This window comes from Artemia franciscana, chromosome 14 (assembly GCF_032884065.1).
Source record: "Artemia franciscana chromosome 14, ASM3288406v1, whole genome shotgun sequence".
Taxonomy (NCBI): domain Eukaryota; kingdom Metazoa; phylum Arthropoda; class Branchiopoda; order Anostraca; family Artemiidae; genus Artemia; species Artemia franciscana.
The window spans coordinates 17,208,758-17,233,559 of record NC_088876.1 but is presented as its reverse complement, the minus strand read 5'-3'; the positions used below and the strand labels follow the sequence as shown (position 1 = coordinate 17,233,559).

General features: G+C 35.2%; 1 protein-coding gene across 4 annotated transcripts in view; it reads right to left on the bottom strand.

The window, feature by feature from the left end:
* The window catches only part of LOC136035406 (serine protease filzig-like), a 71,490-nt gene extending 48,358 nt beyond the window's left edge, over positions 1–23,132 (bottom strand). Inside the window, exons 1-2 of one of the 4 annotated variants that reach the window (XM_065717191.1) lie at positions 22,989–23,132; positions 10,766–10,880 (exon numbers count right to left, since the gene is read on the bottom strand). The gene's annotated coding sequence lies outside the window, so the exon portion shown is untranslated. Of the gene's footprint in view, positions 1–4,366; positions 4,450–7,109; positions 7,491–10,765; positions 10,881–22,988 lie in introns of those variants that run through there. The other 3 variants (XM_065717194.1, XM_065717195.1, XM_065717193.1) reach the window with 3 other exon arrangements.
* Between the last annotated feature and the right edge of the window lie 1,670 nt (positions 23,133–24,802).

Here is a 24,802-nt window from a genome sequence, read left to right as displayed (position 1 = left end):
GTCTTACCCATCAAAAGTTACAAGCCTGAAAAATTGCCTTATTTTAGAAAATAGGGGGAAACCCGTCCCTCTAAAAGTCATATAATCTTAACGAAAATCACACCATGAAATTCAACGTATAAGAGAACCGTGCTGTGAAAGTTTCAAGCTCCTATGTACAAAAATGTGGAATTTAGTATTTTTTGCCAGAAGACAGAAGATCACGGATGTGTGTTTATTTGTTTTTTTAAATAAAAAAAAAGTTTTTTTTTCAACTGGAAGTAAGGAACAGTATTAAAACTTAAAATGAACAGAAATTATTATGTATGTAAGGGAGTTCGTCTCGTTTACAGTACCTCACTCTTTACGCTAAAGTATTTTTAGTAATTTCAACTACTTATTCTACGACCTTTGCGATTCACGGGTCATTCTTAAAGGATTGGGACCAAATTGAAGCTTTAGTGTAAAGAGCGAGGTATTGACGAGGGGATGAACCCTCTCATATACGTAATAAAAATATACAAATATAGAATTTCGTTACGAAGGTTAATTCGTAAGTTGCGCATATTTATTACTAATAAAAATATTTGTAAAAAATTAAAGTTTTTGTTGTATTTTTAAGTAACCAAAAATTGGAGGGCAAAAAAGCCTCCTCCCCCATCCCTTTTTTATCAAAATTGTCCGATCAAAAGTATGAGAAAGCCATTTACCCAAAAAAATATACAAATTTGGTTTTAATTATTCATATGCGGTGAGCCAAAATCAAAACATGCATTAATTCAAAAACGTTAAGAAATTATACAAAAATTTTAATTTTTTTATAACTACAAACAACATTAAAACTTAAAACCAACACAAATTATTTCTTATATGAAAAGAGTTGTCTCCTCCTCAACACCCCAGTCTTTACGCTGTATTTTGACTCTTTCTCAGAACTCTACTTTTTAAAACAATAAAAAAAGAATAGCGTAAAGAGTGAGGCGTTGAGGAAGGGACCCCTTTCATATACGGAATAATTTTTGTTCGTTTTAAGTTTTAATGTCGCTCCTTACTTGCAGTATTTTTTTTTTTATTTAATTTCACTCAAAGCCGATTTAAAGTTTTGACACTTCTAGGCCAAAGTGACTTTGCCGCTCCGTTTTTCCAAGATCTTCGGGGAAATTCCCAAACTTCGGGAATAGTGAAAGCCGAAGCGTCTAGTGTGCCTATTGGGGAATCTTGGTGTGGTTTCACGGCAATTTTCGTTTTATTTTCAATGTTGTAATTAGTACAAAAGGAAATATGGAGGGCCATGGAGAGCCCGGAGTAAATTGCCATAATTCAGAATAGAATATTGTTAACAAGTTTTTCTAGGTGGGGTCGGGGTAATACAGAAAATACCAGGGGTCAGCTCCCTTAAATTTTGAAATTAACTAGCGCTCATAAGTTTTTTGAGTGGGGGTGGGGGTTGAACTTACCTGATCTTTAAACTATTTTCAAAACACTTGCATAGGAGCCTTATATGCCCCCAGGACACAACACTTGCCCCCGTTCTTTGGGAGGGGGGGTTGGCTCTACAGTTTTGTTATCTGATCTTTTGACTTATTTAAAAAAATACTATCTCAAAAATTCAATCGGATGGATTTTGGGTGAAAAGAACAGAAGGGTTAGCTTCCCTCCAGTCCCCTTTCACTCTTAAAAAGGGAACTAGAGCTTTCAATTTCCATCAGGAAAGCAAGTTGCCATCAGAATACTTTTGACTCTAAAAAAGAGAACTAGCACTTTTGATTTCTAGCCATTTGAGTCCCCCCCGAAGTTTACCTTCTCAATAATAATTTTATATACAGCCATGCATAAGTTACAACCCTTCCCCGAGCTTTGGGAAGGGGTATATTAACCCCAAAACATTTTTTTTTTCGTCTTTGGACTATCTAGAACGAAATAGCTATCTCAGAATTTTAATTAAATGCGTTTGGGAGAAGAGGGTGATTTTGAGGGGGGGGGGGTATATGTACTCTGTTCACTTTTGACTCTTAAGACTGGAACTAGGATTTTCAGTTTTAATCAAATTATCCCCCTTTGAAATTTATACGACCGCTCCTTACGTAAAAACCTTATATGTCCCCGTTGCATAACTTACAACACTTGCCCTCGGGTTCTGAGGGGTTGTACCTATCCCAAAGTTCTTGTTATATTATGTTTCAACTGTTTTGAACACAATGAATATCTCAAAACTTTGATTGGATGCATTTGGGGAAAAAGAGCCTTGTTTGGGGGGTCTACTTGCCCTCCAATCACTTTTGACTTAAAAACGAAAACACAAATTCGGATTTGCAATCGAATGACCCCCTTCCGAAGTTTATACTACTATCCTTTCCTTAAAAACCTTGTATATCTAGGGGACATAACGAAAAACGCTTGCCCCCGGGTTCTGGGAGGGGGGCTGTGTAATCTTTGGTGTATTTTTTTTCCATATGATTTTTGGTCTATTTTGAACAAAATGGCTGCATAAAAAGTTTGATTGGACGCATTTGGGGAAACAAGAGATCGTGGGGGAAGGGGGGCTAGTTGAATCGGGTTGCTTTTGACTCTTAAAAAGGGAAATAGAAATTTCAATTTCTAATCATTTGAGCCCCCTCCGAGGTTCATATGACCATCTCTCTCATAAGTCTTTATGCCTTGGGACAAAAGTTACAACCCTTAGATCCTCCGACATCTCCGGGGGAGGTATTTTGATCAGGGGTTTTGTTATCTGATCATTTGACTATTTCAAAGAAAATGACTATCTCAAATGGATCAGATGCATTTAAGGAACATAAGATGTGATGGGGAAAAGGGGGATATATATCCTCCCAAGATTTTGACTCTTTAAAATGTAACTGGAACTTTCAATTTTCAGTCAGATGAGCTACTTCTGAAGTTTGTATGACCACCTCTTATATAAGAACCTTATGTGCCCCCCGGCCAAAGCTTAAAACCTTGCCACTAGGCTTTGGAGTTGTGCCAACCCAAGATTGTTTGTTATCTGATGATTAAAATATTTTCAATAAAATGACCGTCCCAAATTTTTATCGGAGGGGTTAGAGGAAAAATGGCGTGGGGGGACTAGTTGATCTCCGATATCTTTTGACTCTTAAAAAGAGAACTAGAAATTTTAATTTCCAATCTAATGAATCCCCTCTGAAGGCTATACGAACATCCCTCCCATAAGAACTATGTAGTTCGGCATAACTTATAACAACTTCCCCTGGGCCCTCGGGGTCTCTGTTGACCCCGGAGTTTTTGTTATCGGATCTTTGAGCTGTTTTCTGAAATTTTATCGGATGTATTTGAAGTAAAAACGTATGGGGGGGGCTATTTGCCCTCCAATCACTTTTGAACCCTAATCGACGCAATATAATTTCTGATTTCCGATCGAATGAGCACCCTCCAAAGTTTATACGACCATCCCTTCCATATGAAGTGCCTCTTGGGGAAAATATCGGAGCCTTATGGCCTCAGAGTTGGTGGGGGAGACTATTTGCCATCAGATCAATTTGACTCTTATAAAGGGAAATAGAACATTCAATTTCAAATCATTTGAGTCCTTTTCGAAGTTTGTACGATTCCTCTTTCATAAACAACCTTACATACATCAAGGCCATAAATTACAACCCTTCTGCTGGGTTTCAGGGGGGAGGGGCTTATGTTGACACCGGAGTTTTTGTCATCTAATCGTTCCGCTATTTCAAACAAAATGGCCATATCAAAATTTTGATCAGATTTATTTGGAGAAAAGAGGGTGTTGAGAGGGGCTATATGCCCTCCTATTACTTTTGATTACTTTTAAAAATGTAACGAGAACGTTCAATTTCCAATAAAATGAGCCACCTCTGGTGTTTATACAGCCGCCCCTTACATAGTTCCGTATCTACCTCGGGTCATATCTTACAACAGTTTTTTCTACCCCTGAGTTTTTGTTATTTGATCTTTAAACTATTTTTCAACAAAATGGATATGTCAAAAATTTGATCGAATGCGTTTGGGAGGTAAAGGGCCTTGAGAGGGGGTAGTTGCCCACCGATCACTCTTAACTCTTAAAAAGAGCTCTACGGAATTCAATTTACAATCAAATGAGTCCCTGCAAAGTTTATACGACTATCCCTTCCATAAAAACATTATAGACCCCCGTGGCATAATTTAAAACACTTGCTCCCAGATTTCTTTCTTTTGGGGGAGGGTGTTATCCCTGGAGTTTTTTTATATAATCTTTGGTCTATTTCAAACAAATACAAAATAAAAACAATAAGGAAACTCTTTTCAAGACAGTGGAAATCAGTTCTGTGAGTATTTCGGCCCTATGTCCAAGGGCCGTCTTCAGCACAACACGAGAACGAGAGAGAAAATATGTATATATAAATAAACTTACATTAAATTGTGAGAATTAAAACTAATAATGTTTTTTAAAAACTTTTTTAAAAACAGCCCTAGCATCCTTACTTCAACGAAGTTGAAGTAAGTTAAGTTTAGTTTGAATGAATTTATATTTTCACTTCATTCTTTTTGTCAGTCCTGGCTGAACTTCGTTGAAGTAAGGATGCTAGGGCTGCTTTTAAAAATGTTTTCAAAAAACATTATTAGTTTTGATTCTCACAATTTAATGTAAGTTTATTTATATATACATATTTTCTCTCTCGTTCTCATATTGTGCTGAAGATGGCCCTTGGACATAGGACCGAGATATTCACAGAGCTGATTCCCACTGTCTTGAAAAGATTTTCCCTATTGTTTCTACTTTGTATTTGTTTGTTATGGAAATGCAGTGTGGTCTTCGTAGCTATTTTGGTCTCTTTCAAACAAATAGCTACATACAAAATGCGTATTTAGGGAAAAGAGGATTCAGGGGAAGGGGGCTAATTGCCATCGGATCACTTTTGACTCTTAAAAAGGGAATTAGAACTTTCAATAAAAACCTATTAAATCATATAGAAAGGATATTAGAGCACGGAATTGAATAACACGGGCTCCAGAGACCACCAGGCTAGCTATCATTTGTTGATTGCCAGAACCACTGTGTGCCTGTCGATTTAAGGATATGTTGAACTTCTTTATATTAAGTACGATTGCATGATCGGACGTTTTCCAGATTTCTAGTTAGCTTTCGTAAAATTCAGCGACTACCTGCTGAGAGTATTTAAAACAAAATGACTATATAGAAAGTTTGATCAGGCGCATTTGCAGAAAAGAGGGTTTGTAGGGGGAGGGGGGTAGTTGCTTCCGGGTCGTTTTGACTCTTAAAAAAGGAAATAGAACTTTGAATTTCTAATCATTTGATTCCCTTCAGAAATTTATACGACAATTTATACGCAAGTTACAACCCTTAGATCACAATTTCTTGAGAGGGGAGGTATTTTAATCCTGAATTTTTTTTATCTGATCGTTGGACTATTTCAAAGAAAATACTTATCCCAAATTGATCAGATGCATTTAAGGAAAATAGGGTGTATTTCGGGGGGGGAGGTGTAGATGCCCTCTCCGATCAATTTTGGCTCTTTAAAATATTGCTGGAATTTCAGTTTCGAATCAAATGAGCTACTCCTGAAGTTTATGCAACAGATCCTTATATAAGAACCTTATATGCCCCAGGGAATAACTTAAAACACTTGCCACTGGTCTAACGGGATTGTGTCGACCCCGGAGTTTTTTTTTTTTTTTTTAATACAGGCTCCAGAGACCACCTGGCCAGATATCACTAGTTGATTGCCAGCACCAGAGTGAGTTGTCGATTTAAGAATAAGTTGAACTTATTTACATTAAGTAGGATTGCTAGATCATACGTTTTTTACGTTTCTAATTAGCTTCCGTAAACTTCAGCGACTACCTGCTATGGCCCGTACAGATATTGAAAGTAAAAAAGCATTTAAGATAGTATTTTCTTACATTTGTTTTTGCTATGATAACCCAGAAAATACAGACTAGTCGAAACGATTCTTTTTTCATATGACAAACACAAGCTAAAAACTAGAAGTATGAATAGAACAGAAACGAGGAACAGAGGCGTCACAAAAGACAGGAAAAAATATGAGAAAGTATTTGAGGAGCTCGGTCATCTTACTGATTTAGAAAATAGCACTGGACGAGTGCTGGTTGTCCTCCCATCATTTTGACTCTTAAAAAAATGCGTTACAATTTCTATTGTCCAATTTCAATGACCTATTACTGTTTTAGGGACATTAGAGCTATTTCTTGATTTTAGATGCATCGTTTTGCCAAAGATGTTGCATCTACTTTATTTTAACCTTTTGAATTAGTACAACATCTCCTTTGCCTTTTCTGAAACTTTTATCTTGATATCCTTAGTCTTTCCTGAAGCAGATATCGCATTTTTTAAACCTATTTGCACCCAATGTCTTTTGATATTGTTCATTGTCCCCACTCAACATTCCTCAAAAGTTTCAACTTAACATCCTTAGGTGTTTCTAAGACAAGAAGATACGCCATTTTGACAACCTGTGTGCACATCGTATCTTCGGATGTAGTCTTACATTCTATTAAGTATTCTCTAAGAGTTTCAACTTTGCCATTTTTGAAATGCTGCTGACACCACCTTTTGGCTTGGATTCACATATTGTCTATTTGATCAAGTGCAGACCCCCCCCCCTCAATATTCTCGGACAGATTCAAGTTACCCTTAGTCTTTCATAAAATATTACTGACTAGTTTACTTAGTCTAGTTTGATCTAGTGTTGATATAGTTTCTTTTGATCTACAACCACTCTTATCATATAAAACGACCTCATCGAAAAAAAATAATAATAATACACGGAAGCCACTTCGTTCTTTACTTAGGCGGGGCCAACGTCCTGCCTATGATTATACAAATTTTCTTTTGAAAGAAACTGTTAATAAGAGATGCTAAAGGGCAAATCTAAGAAAACTGAGAATTGAAATTACAAAAAAAGTCAATTCCATTAATATGAACATCATTGTAAAAATACTAGAGCATTATCTTTTGTTGATAGAGTTTGCTTTTTATATTTCTTGAAGTTGTTCTATCTCTTATTGTCTTGATTCTTTCATACCTTTTCAGCTCTGTTGGAGAATGTTTCACTTTTACTTGCTTTAAAAAGTAATAAATGAAAATAGCACAAAGTTTAAAGTTCCCCACTTACTTCAATCTTGAATGTCATATTCTAGGGGTCAACAACTATGTGCCTCCAAACCAGGAGTCAGTCTTTGATCCATGAGTCTTGTTGCCAATGCACGAAAACTGACTCATTGTTTTTTCGATGCTGGAAGTAACTACTCTGTTATCCAATGCCCAAGATCAGTAAACGTAACAATGTGGTTTTATCTATTAGACAAGGCAGTATAATTGCATTGGTGTCCCATTGCCTAAGTTTTAAACTAGCTTGAAATTGAGCAATATTTAAAAGTAAAACCGTGGCAAAAACGGCAGATGTACTACACACTACGTCATAGTATAAAATGCCTAAATATATCAAGATTCAACCGATCTTGTGCAGTTATATTTTAAACTAGACCTGAATACTGGTAGCGGTTTGCCAAATGCTGGTTTTAAATAAGCAATAAATGTATTGTGAGAAAACGTTTTGTTAGGTATACAAAAGACATCCGTTAATTACCCTACTTACTTGACTTTCAGCTTCAGTTACTGAAAGTGGAAAAAATTTGTGACTCTTTGCCTCTTCTCTCTTCTAGGATAATGATGATTTTCAACAAAATACTGAATTATGAATTTGTATTTTCTAGGGGAAAAAAATTACGCTTACGCTGTCACTGGCAGCAGTAGCATATTGTAACAGTTCATTTTCTAGCAAACTTATAGTTAATTGATCCGAATCCGGGTTTCAATGAAAGAATAAAGCTTATATGAATCCAACCAAAAACTCTTTGAAAGTAGACGCAGTATTCTAATTTCAACCAGGGTTTGATTGATTATAATAATTAGGGCTAAGTTAGTGTGCATAACAAAAATAAATTTAAAAAATGTACGTATATATGCGTACTTATTGTGTTCTTTTGACATATCAAATACAGGTAAAAAAAAGTTTTTTTTTTACCCCAAAGTAAGAAGCGACATTAAAATTTAAAACGAACAGAAATTACTCCGTATATGAAAGGGGCTGTTCCCTTCTCAACACCCCGCTGTTTACGCTAAAGTTTGACTCTTTCTCTCAACTCTACTTTTTAAAATACTAAAAAGCTTTAGCGTAAAGAGCGGCCCGTTGAGGAGGGAACAGCCCCTTTCATGTACGGAGCAATTTCTGTTCGTTTTAAGTTTTAATCTCGCTCCTTACTTTAAGTTAAAAAACTTGTTTTTTATTTAATTTCTGAACGTTTTTGAATTAATACATGTTTTAGTTTTGGCTCTCCACACATGAATAATTAAACCGAAATTAGCATTTTTTTTGGCTAAATGGCTTTCTCATAGCTTTGACCGGACGATTTTGAGAATAAAAGGAGCGGGGGAGGAGGCCTAGTTGCCCTCCAATTTTTGGTTACTTAAAAATACAACTAGATTGTTTTTATTTTTTGTACGAACGTTTTTATTAGCAGTTAACATAAGTACCTTACGAATTAACTTACGTAAAGAACTTCTATATTTGTGCATTTTTATTACGTATATGAGGGGGTTTGCCACCTCGTTAATGCCTGGCTCTTTGCAGAAAAGCTTGAATTTTACCTCAAATCTTTAAGAATGACCCCTGAATCACAAAGGCCGTAGAATAAATAGTTGAAATTATTAAAAATACTTTAGCGTAAAGAGCGAGGTATTTAGGAGGAGATGAACCCCCTAATTTGCGTAATAATTTCTGTTCGTTTTAAGTTTTAATGCTGGTCCTTACTTTCAGTTGAAAAAACTTATTTCATTTTTATTTTTTCATTGTTTTTGTTTTCAATAATACTAGAAAATCCTACGCCCCCTTCATGGAAATTCTCTTTCCCCATGACAAATTCCTCCTTGGAAAGATCCTCCCACGTAGCCCCCTCCCCTCAACCCTAAAAAACAAAAGAATCCCCTTGAAAATGTCTGTACACTTCCCAATAACCATTACTATATGCAAACCCTGGTCAAAGTTTGTAACTTGCAGCCCCTCCCCCGGGGACTCTGAGGGAGTAAGTTGCCCCCAAAGACATATTTATTAGGTTTTTCGACTATATTGAACAAAATGGCTATCTCAAAATTTTGATTCGTTGACTTTGGGAAAAAATGAGTGAGGGAGGGGGGCTAAGTACTCTCTTATTTTTTGTCCCTTAAAAAGGGCACTAGAACATTCAATTTCCGTTAGAATGAGCTTCTCGCGACTTTCTAGGACTACTGGGTCGATACGATCGCCCTGGGAAAAAGAAAAAAATTAACACGCACCATGATCGATCTTCTGGCAAAAATTACGAGATTCTAAATTTTTGTAGATAGGAGCTTGAAACGGTGAATCTGATACGGTAAATACGTTGGTGTGACTTTCGTTAAAATTCTATGACTTTTAGAGGGTGTTTCCCCCTATTTTCCAAAATAAGGCACATTTTCTCAGGCTCGCAACTTTTGAAGTTAAGATTAAATTTGATGAAACTTATATTCTTTAAATCAGCATAAAAATCTGATTCTTTGATGTATCTATTAGTATCAAAATTTTGTTTTTTAGAGTTTCATCTACTATTGAGCCGGGTCGCTCCTTACTACAGTTCGTTACCACGAACTGTTTGAAAAAAATTCTTTTTGTTTCGCTAAATGTTAAGCAAAAGCAGGAAGCACATAAAAGATACCTAAAAAACAAATATTCTTAATTATATTTTCTCAATCTACTTTACGAATTTCCTCGATGACGCCTAAGACATAATTTCTTTTTTTCAAGAATGAATTTGAAAGTCTTATCTTACTGGTTTCTCGTGCTTTCTACTATAGACCTGAATTTGAATGATGAATGGAATTGAAGGGCTAGGGGTGAAGGCACAAATTTGAATGCACTTGTAACTGACGCTGTATGACTTACTACTAGGCACGTTACATTTGTCCCCCTTTTAGGTTTAAACTCCAAGATATCTTAAAAATAACTTGACCCACAAGGTGTTTCTTGTCACATAATCTTTTAGAAATTTTACTTTCTTTTTTGAGTAAAAAATCAAGTGCATAAAAATCAATTTTGCTATAAACGACATTTTGTTTTAAACTACTCTGTTTCATAAGTCGAAGAAGGTTTAATTGACCGTAGCAAGCTACAAACTATTTAGATATCTCTTAGCTTCAATCCAAGCAAGAGGGTGTGTGGCAGCAGCACATTTTGGAACCGCCTTGTGCTTCAAGTATTCTAATATTAGTTTTCCGAGAAGCCAGATTACTTATCCTTAGCGTTTCACTAGACACAAATTACCTCAGTGATTAGGAAGATTGTTACTTAAAAGGTCGGAACTAGTTATCAGATGTGTTACAACTGCTATAGTATTAGGGAGGGTAATTGACGCCATATGTGAACAAAAAATTCAATATTTTTAAAAATAGAAAAGATGTATAAAATGTATGGACAGAAAAAAAAGGAACAGTATTTGGAAATGCGGCACATATTCATGGATTTATAATGTTTACATTGGAGTACAGGTGATTTGTTTTGTCATTCGCATAGACGCCAATAGTTTTTCAGCTAACAAGTTTTTGGATAAATATTTTAGTTATCTTTAAAAGATTATATCCAGAAAAATTAGTGGTAAGCGTATATTTCGGATAAGGGATGCTCGTGAGGCCGATCTTTTAGGTGTACTTAGGTTAAGACATAAACAAGCAACAAAAGACTGAAATTCCAAAACATACCTTTTATGTCTTTTCCTTCTCCGGCAGGTAAATTTCAACATACCTCTGTACTCTGTTTTCTTAGGCCGAAGTTTAACTCAAGGATATATCTTATGAGTAGTGGAACCAAGGTAAGCTAAAAATATTAATGCTTTTAAAGTTTTCCCATAAAACTTGAATTTAGCGTTTTTTTAATGACCGGGATGAATATTAAGTCTAAATGCTTTGTAGTGCTAAAGCTGTTTCAAGTTGAGGAATTTTATTTTTTAAAGTAAAAAGGAACTTTACAAAATATTATGAGGAAGCCCAATATGGTGACTTGTACCAAAGACTTCGAATATATAATAATGTTTTTAACATAAAACATTGCTACAACGTTTAAAGATAAAGCACAGGCTCATAAAAAAATGTATATCCCTAAATTGTTTAAGGGATACTAAAAAAAAAACTTTTAAATGTAAATAAAGGGCATCGTAAATCGTAGCATCTCAGGTAGTGGTCTCTTAGCACTTCACGTAGGACTGGCCTCTCTATCACATCACAAACTCTCCCAGAAACCATATTCCACACAGTGAGAAGAACATTAGGTACAGAAAAACCAGAACGCGTAGATGTTACTCGTGGTCTTCTAAATTGACTCTGGTTTCTAATATTGCAAATACTACACCTTGTTAATGCTTATAAAAACATTACTGATCAGATGGGACTTAAACCACGTGAAATATCATGCATAAACTGAGTTTTATGAAAGAAAAAAAATACCATAGATCTAATCTGAGTCCTCTCATAATTTAACCTGACAGAAACCCAGGACTCAAAATTATTCAAAGTAAGAATTGCAGAATCATACAGAGCAGGTGGTGGCACGACTCTACAGAACACCAATACAAAAGCTACGGGTCGACATGACCACACGGAACAAAAATCAAAAAGATACGTGTAGACTAATAAGAAATATGAAATCCTTAAGACCCACGAAAGAAACAACTTGTTTCATTTCGTATGGCACCAATATTTTTTGCCGTCTTTGAACGAATGAACTCAATGTGTTCCAAGAAACATTCACCTTCATCTAAAATATTCCCTAAATATTTCATAATTTGTCGACCTTGTAAATATTATAAAGGTTTACTTTTTAATATTTAGTCTTAACTTGTTACCGCACAACCACTTTTCAATATTTGCTATGTCAACAGACAATGTATCTGACGATTCCTTTTCAGACATACCAGTTGAGGCAGAATTTGTAAATAATTCCAACACTCTACTAAGTCTAGAGGCCGTAATATTACCAATGATATCACGGCATACATTAGAAACAACAACAGCACATATGGTTTGCCTAAATAACATACTGGTATCGTTCAGAAGAGGTAAACATTGCAATATAGCATTATTCTTCGCTTACCCAACTGTGTTTTTACGTTAATACCAATTTGGGAAAAAATATTAGCCTTTTCACAAGTATTTTCCTTAAAATTAGAGGATTTCATTCTACTAGCATTGAAATCCTCTTAAAATCAAGTTTTCTTTAACAATAACAAATCATATAGTTTTCAACGTCCTAACGAAATTTCCATTAGGCCCTTCGAACTTAGATATATTAATTACGTGAATGTGCAAAAACTTGAGTAAATGACCTGAAACCAACCTGTGTGAACTGACAGCAAGAAATAAAGTCTAGATGAGATAGTTTTTTTTGGGATGTCGTGCTTAGAAAATGGGTATTTCCATTTATAAATATAGTACTAGATTATTAAATATAAAAAACGAGTTTTTTTTTTACTGAAAGTACGGAGCGACATTAAAACTTAAAACGAACCCAAAATTATTCCGTATATGAAAGGGGTTGTCCCCTCCTTAACGCCTCGCTCTTTAGGCTAAAATTTGACTCTTTCTCATGATTCTACTTTTTTAAAACAATAAAAAACTTTAGCGTAAAGAACGAGGCATTGAAGAGGAGACAGCCTTTTTCATATATGGAATAATTTCTGTTCGTTTTAAGTATTAATATCGCTCCTTACTTTCACTTAAAAAACTTGAATTTATGTTTAATTTCTGAAAGTTTTTTAAATAATGCAGGTTATGATTTTGGCTCACCGCACATGAATAATTAAAACCCCATTTAAAGCCTCAATGAAAACCCCGTCAATACCTCGCTCTTTACGTTAAAGTTTGAATTTTGTTCCAATTCTGTAAGAATGACCCCTGAATCACAACGGGTTTAATTAGAATAAATAACTCTTCTGAAAGTGCGAAAAAAACCTAGCGTAAAAAACGAGGTATTGGGAAGGGGTCGAACCCCCTCATATACGCAATAATTTTGTTCGTTTTAAGTTTTAGTGTTCCTCCTTAGTTTCAGTTGAAATACTTTTTATTTAATTTCAGGTCGTTTTTTAAATAATGCTGGGAAATCTGGCACCCACTTTATGAAAAATTCCCTTCCCCCATGAAAAATTCGTCAACGGAAAGGTCCTCCCACGTAACCTTCTCTCCCAACCCCTCCCCCCACCATAAAAAATGTAAACAATGGCCAGAGTTCACAACTTGCAGCCCTCCCCTGGGGGACTATCTCAAAATTCTGAGCTAATGACTTTGAGGGGGCCTAGTTGCTCTCCAATTTTTTTTTCAACACGTATTACGCATATGAGGGGGTTTGCCATCTCGTCAATACCTTGCTCGCTACGCTATAGTTCGAATTTTGTTATAGCTCTGTAAGAATGACCCCTGAATCACAAAGGCCACTAAATTAAGATAAATTTGAAAGTACTAAAAAAAACTTGACGAGGGGGTGCATCCCTTCATATAGGTAATAATTTTTGTTCGTTTTAAGTTTTAATCTTGCTCCTTACTTTCAGTTGAAAAAACTTGTCTTTTTTTATTTAATTTCTGATCGTTTCTTAAATAATGCTAGGAAATGCGGCACCCCCTTCATGAATAAATTATCTTCCCCAATGAAAAATTTCTCCATGGAGAGATCCTCCCATGTAATCCCCTCCCCGGACCCCGCAAGAAAAAATTATCCTGAAAATGACTGTATACCTCCCAATAACCAATACCGTATGTAAATAATGGGCATTGGTAACAACTTACAGCCTTTCCTCAGGGAACCGTGGGGGATTAAGTCATCTTCAGAGACATACTTATTAGATTATTCGACAATCCTGAACAAAATGACTATTAAAATTTTGATCCCGTGACTTAAGGAAAAATGAGCGTGGGAGAGGGCCTAGTTGTCCTTCAATTTTGTTGGTCACTTAAAAAGGCACTAGAACTTTTCATTTCCATTCGAATGATCCTTCTAACGATATTCTAAGACCACTGGGTCGATAAGATCACTCCTGAAAAAAAGAAAAAAAACAACAACAAATAAACACGCACCTGTGATCTTCTTTTTGTCAAAAAATACAAAATTCCATATTTTTTCCACATTTAAAATTTTTGCAGTAGGGTTTTCTGATACACTGAACCTGATGGTGTTATTTTCATTAATATTCTATGACTTTTAGAGGGTGTTTCACCCTTTTTTAAAATAAGTCAAATTTTCTAAGGCTCTTAACTTTTGATGAGTAAGACTAAAACTGATGAAGCTTATAATTTGAAATCAGCATAAAAATTTGATCCTTTTGGTGAATCTATTTGTATCAAAATTCCGTTTTTTAGAGTTCCAGCTAATATTGAGCCGCGTCGCCCCTCACCTACAGTTCGTTACCGCAAACTATTTGATGATTGATGCAAGAAGTAATATAGGTAGCGCTTCTAGACAAAACAAAACTGTGATAAAATTCAGTCAGGATTACGAGATGTCTGTCCCTATTACACCACCTTCGCGATTAATGACCGATTTATGGTTGAATACATAAAGGCTTCATCGTAGCTCAACCCCATTAAATTCAATACAACTTAGATCAACCCTGTTAAAGTCAACCCTCTTATATCTCAATCCCAATGTAACTCCACCTCCTTATAACCCACACCCCGTATAACCTAACCCCCACATAACTGAAATCTTTTTTAACTCAACATCTTTTATACTCAAGATCCATGCAGTAAAACCCTCATTAAACTAAACTCTTATTCGATTCAACCTCATGTAACTGAACCACCGTTTAATTGCAGTTACATTCAAATTAACCCCTTGTAGGTCAACACCATTTATCTTAGCTCCTATAAAAATACATTCCCCGATCAATTCCATCACATATAACTCAACCCGATAGGGTGTTTTTGGTCCTGAATCTCCAAAAGAACTTAGAGTATTAAGGTAAACCTAAGGAAATGTTGATGGGGATGCCAACCAAAATCGAAACACGCTTTGTCCTTGTTAATTGTGAAAAGGGAAGATCAGCTATATCTTAGGAACAGCTGGCGGTAGTAAGTTGAAACTTTCACCGTAAGTTGCGGAGAAGTTGAAGACAAGTTGGAGGGCATCCAGCTCTCTTCCTTCCTTGCCCTTATGCGTGCCTCTCTCCTTAAAAAAAGCCTCACGGATGCCATGTTCCCCACCCTGGCGCAAGAATTGTAAACTATTCAATTAATACATTGTTTCCAGACAGGATTTATCACTAGAAAAAGGGAAAAGTTTGCATTTTGGGTGCATCTGAGAAGGCCAAGGGTATTAAGGTGAAACTTCGGAAAATGCTGAGGGTATTTTAAACTAAGTCAAAAGGTGCTTTGTGCATCCAGTTTACCGAAAAGCTGGATCTGCAATATCTTAAAAACGGCTGAGGGTATTAAATTATAACTTTCGGGACATGTTTAAGGGGTGTTCTAAAGTGGTGGGAGGGCAGTTATCTTACCATGCATGTTTTAGCTGCCCTCTCTCCAAAAACATGCAATAGCCAAATAGCAACATGCAATAGCCATCTTGTTCAATCAGCTAGTAACACTAAAAAAAGGAGTAAGTAAAATTAATTATGACAATGTCGATCACCTCCCAGGAATACAAATCCTAAACAAGTAATGATTTTGTCAAGGAAGAGCGGAAAGGAAGGATTAAACTCACGCTGGGATCTTTTAATTGGATTGAAATGGCTATTTTTCTAGACAATTGACCGTTAAAATCACATCAAATCATAAACTAAAATGACTTACAGCTAAATCAGTGGTTAGAAGACATACTAATGCAAGAAACACAGCAAAACATAAATAATGTAAAACCAAATTTGCGCTTGAAGGACACGTAACAACCAAGGTCACAAAGAATCACAAACAACGAGACAATGATGCACAACAAGACAAGTGAGAGCGAAAATGACAATGAATAGCAAACGAAAATGATGTACAGCGAAAAGTGCGGTTAGAAGACATTCGACAGTGAGTATCATCAATAGAACAAGAAAAATTGTCAAAGTAATCAAAATTACAATGGAATAACGAAGACGTATTCTAGTGCCACTAAAAAGGAAGCAAGTAAGATTAATGCTGAGATTGCTCATCGCCCTCGCAGGAGAACCTAAATCCTGTTAAAGTTATGATTCCGTGAAAAATAAACATGAACAATAAATTCACACCAGAATTTTTCTATTCAGTTGATATTCTTGATTTGAAGCCCAATGACTTAAAACTAAGGAAGAACATGGCAATTATACTAATGCTTAATTTAGATATTTAGGAGATTATTTGTAATGGTTCAGACCTGGTTGTTACTGAATTATTTACAACGCAATTAAAGAAAAAATACTTACTGGAAAAAGGTAGAAAAATAGTTCACATTAATCTAAGGCTATAAGACAAGTGCCAGCAAGAACCACAACGAGCCAAAAATGAAAATGAAACACAAGGAAATATTCAGTTAAAATAAATGCGACAACAGAAGTCAATACGAATGAAAAACTAAGGTAAAGCACTAAAAAATCTTTGATTCGATCGAAAGTGAAAGCGAAAATCACAACAAATCACAAATTACAAAGACAGAATTATTAAATTACATTAACAATTACAATTAAATTACAACAGAATTACAAAGACTCAGAAACGAGAATGAAGAAAAAAATAATCTTATGTTAGAAGACAAACGAAATCAAGAAGAATAAGGCCTTCACAATGTTCAACGGTGACAACCTATCGCTCACGACCCAGTACTAACTTACAAAGGTGCCCTAAACTATGCAAGTGTTAATTAGAAGTTATAGATTCCTTCAGCGTTGTATTTAATCACTATCGGGCCCTCAATTTTCCTGAGGAAATGGTAGCGGGCAAAGGCTGATCATTTGCCGGCTACTTGCATGGTCAGATTGTATAGTCACCTCCATAGTTTCGAAATGAATAGGTTTGACGTTTTTTACGACGTCACTTTGTCTCCAGCCAGTTCCATTAGCAAATCCAAAATTTGAACTTATTTCCCACTTTAGCATCATTCAACGTAAGCAATGATCGAACCATCAATAGTCACAATTTCTTAGCTTCAAAGTAGCTGGACAAATTTATCACCACTCAAACTAATTTCGAACCACCGTCACATAGCCAAACATAATTTTTAAAAACCGGAGCTCTCGTATACGGTTACGGTTACGGTTACGTAACCGTAACCGTAATCCTTAGGAAGGATTATTGAGCCTTACGGATTCCAGTGTGAAGGGGATAACGGAACGCCAAAACTCAATGTGAAGGAACCTTAGCTGTTGACGAACACCTTGCATATCCTTTAAAAAAATGCAATTTCTCCTACTTTAATGGATTTGCTGGAAGAAATATTGTGAGACACAAATAATTATGCAAAAGGTTATATGAGGATGCAGGAGTGGAGGATGATGTAATTACACATTCTGCTTCACTCAGGCAACGTCCTCAAAATTCGAAGCTCATTTTCACTATATCAGATGATTTGGATTAAAGACGGTTAAACCATCTACATGTAATGAAGTATAAATTGTTATTACTTTTAATGTTGACCATAGTTTTCTATGAAATGAAAAGGTTGTAAAACAACACAGTAAAAATGTTTTCAATTTACAAAATACTGACCATCGTGTGGAACCTTTCTCTTAAAGCTGTTATACCTGACCTGCGTCAGATAGGTTTTAATGCTCTTATGCCTGAGCCAAAACAACATCAGGCTCAGGCATATTGATTTATAATCAACATCCTCATCGATCTCTGTCCAATGATAGTCCTCTTGAAGTTTATTACAGTGACAATACGTTTGAAATTTTTCTTAAATAGTATTCCAATGAAAAGGTTGTGAAGAGAAAATTTAATATCGGTTATATAGTTCGAATCAATCGAACAAGTAATATTTTTGAAAAGGGGAACTTGTGGTCCATTAAATTTTTTAAACTGGCCAAAGTTTTGGGCAATAAACCTGTAATTTATCGTCAACGTGACATGAAAGATGAGGAGATTCTTGGCGGTTTTTATGATTATGAATTACAAAAAGTTAAAAATAATGGAATTTATTAAATTAAAAAGTTATTAGAGACTCGGACTCGCAAGAGTAAGAGACGGTTGCTTGTTTGTTGGCTAGGATATAACTCTGATTTTGATTTGTGGATTGCCGCTTAAGACGCTCATAATGTCTTATGATTTTTATGTGACATTTATGTCCAATGTCTCTGACCCACTCAATGACGATTTGAATAAAACAAGCGATTTTGTGACAAAACTCTCCCCAACCATCAAATTTGAGAGAAGATATGAAGTTATTCTTGTTGATTGTATTCTTAAAAGTAAATATGATATCTTGTGAAAGAATCGTACATATGATATAAAAGTAAGACCAAACGATTGGCCAGTAAGAGGAATGTAGAAAATCACTTAGCTCTGATATATATACCCACATCTCGCCTTAAAATGCAAGGAATATGGTAGTATGACAGATTTGTGTCACGCTATCAATAGAGAAACTTCTGCTCGTAAAAATGGTGCCTTCACATCAAACTATTCAAAGGAAGCGAGGATAATTTACATTAGCTCTCCCATTGAGAAAGAAATGATTCATCTCAATAATAATTTGAGAGTTGTTCTTGGTTTTAAGTGGGATGTAATCGAGGGTAAAAGTCCCAGAAGCATCAGGGGTATGGAACATGTTATTTTTGCAGAGTATCCACTCGGCTTATCTTCTGACAATTGCACATATTCTTACGCATGATTTGCCGAGACATCGAGGGTCAGTAATACCAATGTCCCTCCTGCGTGTTTTTGAACACATTTACTACTACAATATAAAGCACGTTCAATGTATTCCAGTCCAAACTTCGCATTTGGAGCTCTGTAATTTAACATTAAAACGCGAATTGGGTGATCCTCTGGTAATAACAAAAGGTTTAGCTGTGATTACATGTAATTTTTGACCTATTCAGCGAGATAGCAAATAGAAAAAAAACTTTCGTTTGTCCTGATATTGGTTGCCAATATCTTGGACCAGAATTTGCGACCGCTGTATGTCACTTGGTTAATACCAAGTGCCATAGAAAAACACCCATCCGAGGTCTTTCTTCTGGAAAATATAGCAAAATTACAGATTTTTGCAGATAGGAGCTTGAAACTTCTTTAATAGGGTTCTCTGGTACGCTGAATCTTATGGTGTGACTTTCATTAAGATTTCATTAAATTTAGAGGGTGCTTTCTCCCTATTTGTAAAATCAGGCAAATTTTTCCAGGCTTGTAACCTTTGATGAGTAATACTAAACTTGATGAATCTTACATATTTGGAATCAGTATGATAATCTGATTCTTTGATGTATCTATTGATATTGGAATTTTATTTTCTAGAGTTTTGGTTATACAAATGGAAGCAACGATGATAAGGGTGTAGACAAAAAATCTTCCCGGCAATCAAAAAGGATTAGATATCAATTTCTACTATCCTTCTTCCCTAAAACTTATTCTATATGTATCTTAAGGCTGAATTAAAGTTAGGATATTTAGGAATAATAATGCTTTCGAGGCTTCTGTCCCCCCCCCTACGAAATAACCGGCTAAACCTCCTTCACAATAGATGATATGTACTTACACATCACTGTGTATAATATTGGGAAATAAGAAGCAAATCAATTTAGCTAAATGAAGCTTTGAAATAAATGTCAGACATATTTTCAGCTATAAGAAGGGAAATATCACCTCAGAGCACCCTTCTTTAGGCCTACTTAGTTTTAATGAACAATGAATAAATTATACCCCCCCCCCCGTCTCATAAGTTTATAAATATTTATCTCAATGATCATGGAGAGTTTTACCATTTGGGCATTGAATTGCGCCCTTTCAGGCATATGCCCCCTCCCCACCCTCACAATGACCTATGACGATGCCTTCATAGTAGCTAATGCACAATTATACATCACTAAACATAATTTTTTGAAAAATAAAGTGAATCATCTTGGTTAAATCTAACGTAAGATAAATGTAAACATTAGGCCTAATCATTTATCTTGCATAGACTATCCTGTGTGATTTTTCAGGAGCGAACAAACCACCGTGCTGTACTACTTTCTCTGTAACAGGCAATCTCACTACGTAATTTTTGACACTTTTGATCGATTAGCTCTCTCTGAATTTTCAATCGATAGCAACTTGGCCCTACTTGGGGCAAATTTCATAATACGATCCCATAAATTGGCGTTCGCATGATCCCTCTTCTGATCTTTTAAGACGATTTGTTGATACAGATCACTCCTGGGGAGAACAACAAACAAATAAGCATGGATCCGTGGCCATCCTTCTGCGAAAAAAATGCAAAATTCTACATTTCTGCAAATGTGAGCTTGAATTTCTACTATAGAGCTATATCTGATGCGGAAAATCAAATGGTTTGACTTTTGTTAAGAGCGCTTGAACTTTTGGACTTGTTTAATCCCTTTTCTAAAATCTGGCGAATTCTTTCAGGCAACATAACTTAATTAATTCTCTATATTTGGAATCAGCGCGAAAATTTGATTCTTTTAAAATATTACACGGTATCAAAATTTATTTTTTATAGAGTTTTGGTTACTATTTTTCCTGACGTAGATAACTTCGAAGACCACACTGCCTTTCCATGACGAAAGTAAAACAGTTCAAAATAGGGATGAAACCTTTTTATTACAGTGAATAGATATAAAATTATTTAACTGGATATTTCGAACACATATACAGTGTTCATCATCAGCAGTAAAACTCTTTTACTGCTGTGATTACTGCTGTGATGGAGCAGTTTTACTGCTGATGACGAACACTGTATATGTGTTCGAAATATCCAGTTAAATAATTTTATATCTATTCACTGTCAATAAAAAGGTTTCATACCTATTTTGAACTGTTTTACTTTCGTTATTTTTCCTGAGTTGCTCCTTGCAGTTTGTTACTACGAACTGTTTATAAAGAATTTTCGACTCATTTAAAATTTATGAATAATGATCTCTTTTTTTACCTTTTGCTTCATATCCTCCTATCCGAGCTAAAAGAGGGTTGATTATTTCATTAAAATATACGGACCTTGGTAATTTTGATTAAAGATAATAATATTGAGCATCTTGAACAATAGATTTAAAAATGTTGAAAGGCAAAAGAAGACAGGTGAACTAAGAATCTTAAAATATAAGTAACTAGAACAAAAAAAAATCTCTATTGCGTATCCCTTGGTTATCACAGAAACTAAAGACAAATTTAAAAAATACAATGTAAAATCACTGCTTAAATCTCAGCTAACTGTGGAATTTTCTTAAATTCTCGAAAAGATGCAATACCAAAAAATATATAAAGTGGTGAGTATATACCTTACTGTTGCAGAAAACTTTATATTGACAGAAAACGCCAAAATATTAGGAGATTAGATCCAACAGCATTAACAAGCTATAGATTCCCCCTCCCCCAATTCCGGATCATAGTATGATAGCTGATAAAACTAAAATAATTTATAGGCTTAATTGCAAAGGGCTTTTACAAGTTTTAAAGAAATTACATAAATTAAAACAAACCATTTCAAAGCAAAAAGTGAAGTTCAGAGCCAGTTGGGAGCGTGGGCAGCTGTGTTGGCCCTGGGCAGCATCTTACCACACTTAGTTATTAGTAGCAATAGTATTCTAAAGGTAAAGCCAGAATCAAGAAAAAAAATAAACAATTCATGGGAGTAAAAAGTGAAGTTTGGCTCCATTGTGGCGAAAGGCGTCTGCATCACTGGTGATTTCAGACGAATGTCGCTACGATGATTTCTCATTAGTAGTAGAATTTGAAAGATAAAATTAGACTTAAAAGGAAACAGAAGAAACAAGAGAGCGAGTGAAAAGTGAAGTTTTGAGACAATTAGGGTGAAGAAGGAGCATACAGAACTGTTTTATTCTTAGGCTCTTAGCGGCTAGGATGATTATCAATTAGAAGGCATTTACTAGATTGCGGATCCCTTAAAGAGCAGCTTTTTATTTTTCTAATTACCTAGTAACATATACATAACAATTGGAGGTAGTTATGCCCTCTCCCCCTTAAAAACATCTTCAGGATGATATAACCTTTAAAGCCATCTGGATGAAAAAAAATACTCGTATTTTCCCTTGCTGTCAAAACTCTCTCTTCTACAGTGACTTACTCAAAAGAATTACTCACAGGTGTGAACCATTCTTGGACCAATCCTAAGTGCCTCCGTTAAAATGAGTATTTATGCCACCCAATTTTCTGTGTGAATCCATGGCCTTCTAATTCCTTGCAAAATCTTAGTCAAAAAAAGCTTTACCTTCCCATTTGACTCCATGTTCTTTTATAGCCTTGGCAGTTTTCCTTAGGACAAAATCGATCAAAATAATTCAAATAAACTTGGATTGGAGGCTGTCCTGCTTAACTACTGATTCCACACTAAAGCGACTACTAATCTTATTTCTTTTATAACCACATCAATATTACTTTCGTGCGTAAGAACTTAACAGTTTAATTTACTTATTTGGAATCGAATGCCTGTTCAAAAACTATAAAACTAATTACTAAAGTGGTCTGATGAATCAGGCAGGCACTTGTTAATCATGAATAATATATAAACGCACACAGGCGCACACACACACACACACACAACGGGATGATATAATAGATGGAAATCTGTTGCTTATATGTAATTCAGGGTATATATCTGCACATTGAAGGGGGTGGGATAGAGTTCATTTCTGACGCAAACAAACACTATGTTTGGATTTGTGTTGAAATGCTGATTTCAAATGTATGTCTTTTTCTAAAATGTATGTCTTGATTTAATTGGAAAATTTACCGAATCTTTTAATTATTTGACAGGAGCTCATATCCAAAGTCTCCAAGTCTCATGCATTATAATTCAGTACTGAATACTTACAGAACAATGCCCTAGCATAATCTGAGGGAAAATCCACGTTTTACATGATTGGAAAAAAACTCACTGATGATAAGCAATCATTTAGATTGTTTCTTTTTATGTCCCACTAAACTAACGGTTAATAAAGGTACAACCAACTGTCAGATTGCGTCTATCAAACCTGGATACGGGTAGCTTCATGCGCGGAATTTTTATTTACTATTATAATTAACCTACTAATTTTATAGGTCTTTTGATTTTAGGCCTACCGAGATAAACGCTGGCTAGTTTGAAGATATACAATATAATTCAAGTTAAGCAACAGTTGGTATACAAATTATTTTAAACACAATAATAGTATGCTACTACATTAGCGTCGTCGGTTCTAATACTGAGCGATATAATAGTAAGTAAAAATTACCTTTCAGATTTCAGAAAAAATAATGGTGCACAAATTCTTAAAAGGGGAAAAATTTTCTTAAAATTATTTCCTTAGGCTCGAGTAGCACAGAAATCTCTGTACATTTTTGTGGGCGAGAAAGAAAAAGGGAGGGGCTGAGTATTAATAAAAAACTTTATTGTAGGATTTGTCGCATTTGAAAATCTTTTCTGAAAGTTTCCTGGCCTATTTCAAAACCTTAAAAACACTTTTTTTTTGTCGAAAATAGAAAGCGGGTATCTCCCTATTAAGCAGTCCGGAATTATGCATAAATCTTACAAGTAAAGAGTAAATAGCAACGAAGCCACAGCAGCATTTGAGTTATAGAATGACAAAAACTGATTTTTTTTTTTTCAAATAGTCCAATTTATCTCATTTACGAGAAAATATTAAAACCCAAGTTAGGAATATTTTTTGGGACAAAGAATGGACTTCCGCGATTCATACACCCGGTTACGCATTTACCGACTTAATTACACACAAAATACTGACCCAAGGGCATACAATTAAAAAGAACATATATAAGCAGGGTTATCGTTTAGAACGGGGCAAGGGACAGGTGCCCCCAACTAATTTAGAGAAGAGAATTATCATATAGTCCCACCCCTTGACTATCCTGATATGGATCCCTCTTGCCCTCCAATAAAAATGCTGAAGCTATCCTCCTGCATATAAGACACCATATCACATGAGATCTTTGCTTGATAACGAAACCATGGAAATGGAAGAACAGGGAGCATTTAAAGAAAAAGTTAGCGAATGGTGTTTTCCATAAATTAAATAAAAATAACTAATTTTTTTAGCTGAAAGTAAGGAGCGACATTAAAACTTAAAACGAACAGAAATTACTCCGTATACAAAATGGGTTGTCCCCTCCGCAATCCCTCGCTCTTTACGCTAAAGCTTTTATTTGTTTTAAAAGGTAGAATTGTGGCAAAGAGTCAAACTTTAGCGTAAAGAGCGAAGGATTGCGGAGGGGACAACCCATTTTATATACGGAGAAATTTCTGTTCGTTTTAAGTTTTAATGTCGCTCCTTACTTTCAGATAAAAAACTTTTTATTTAATTTCTGAACGTTTTTGAATTAATGCACGTTTGGTTTTGGCTCTCCGCACATAAATTATTAAAATGAAATTTGTATATTAATTCTTTTTTTGGCTAAATGGCTTTCTCTTAGTTTTGAACAGACGATTTTGAGAAATAAGGGGTGGAGAAGGATGCCTAGTTGCCCTCCAATTTTTCGGTTGCTTAAAAAGGCAACTAGAACTTTTAATTTTTAACGAACGTTTTTATTAGTAAAAAATATACGTAACTTATAAATTAGCAACTTACGTAACAAACTTTCATAATCTTATATTTTTATTATGTATACAAGGGGGTTTGTATCCTCGTTAAT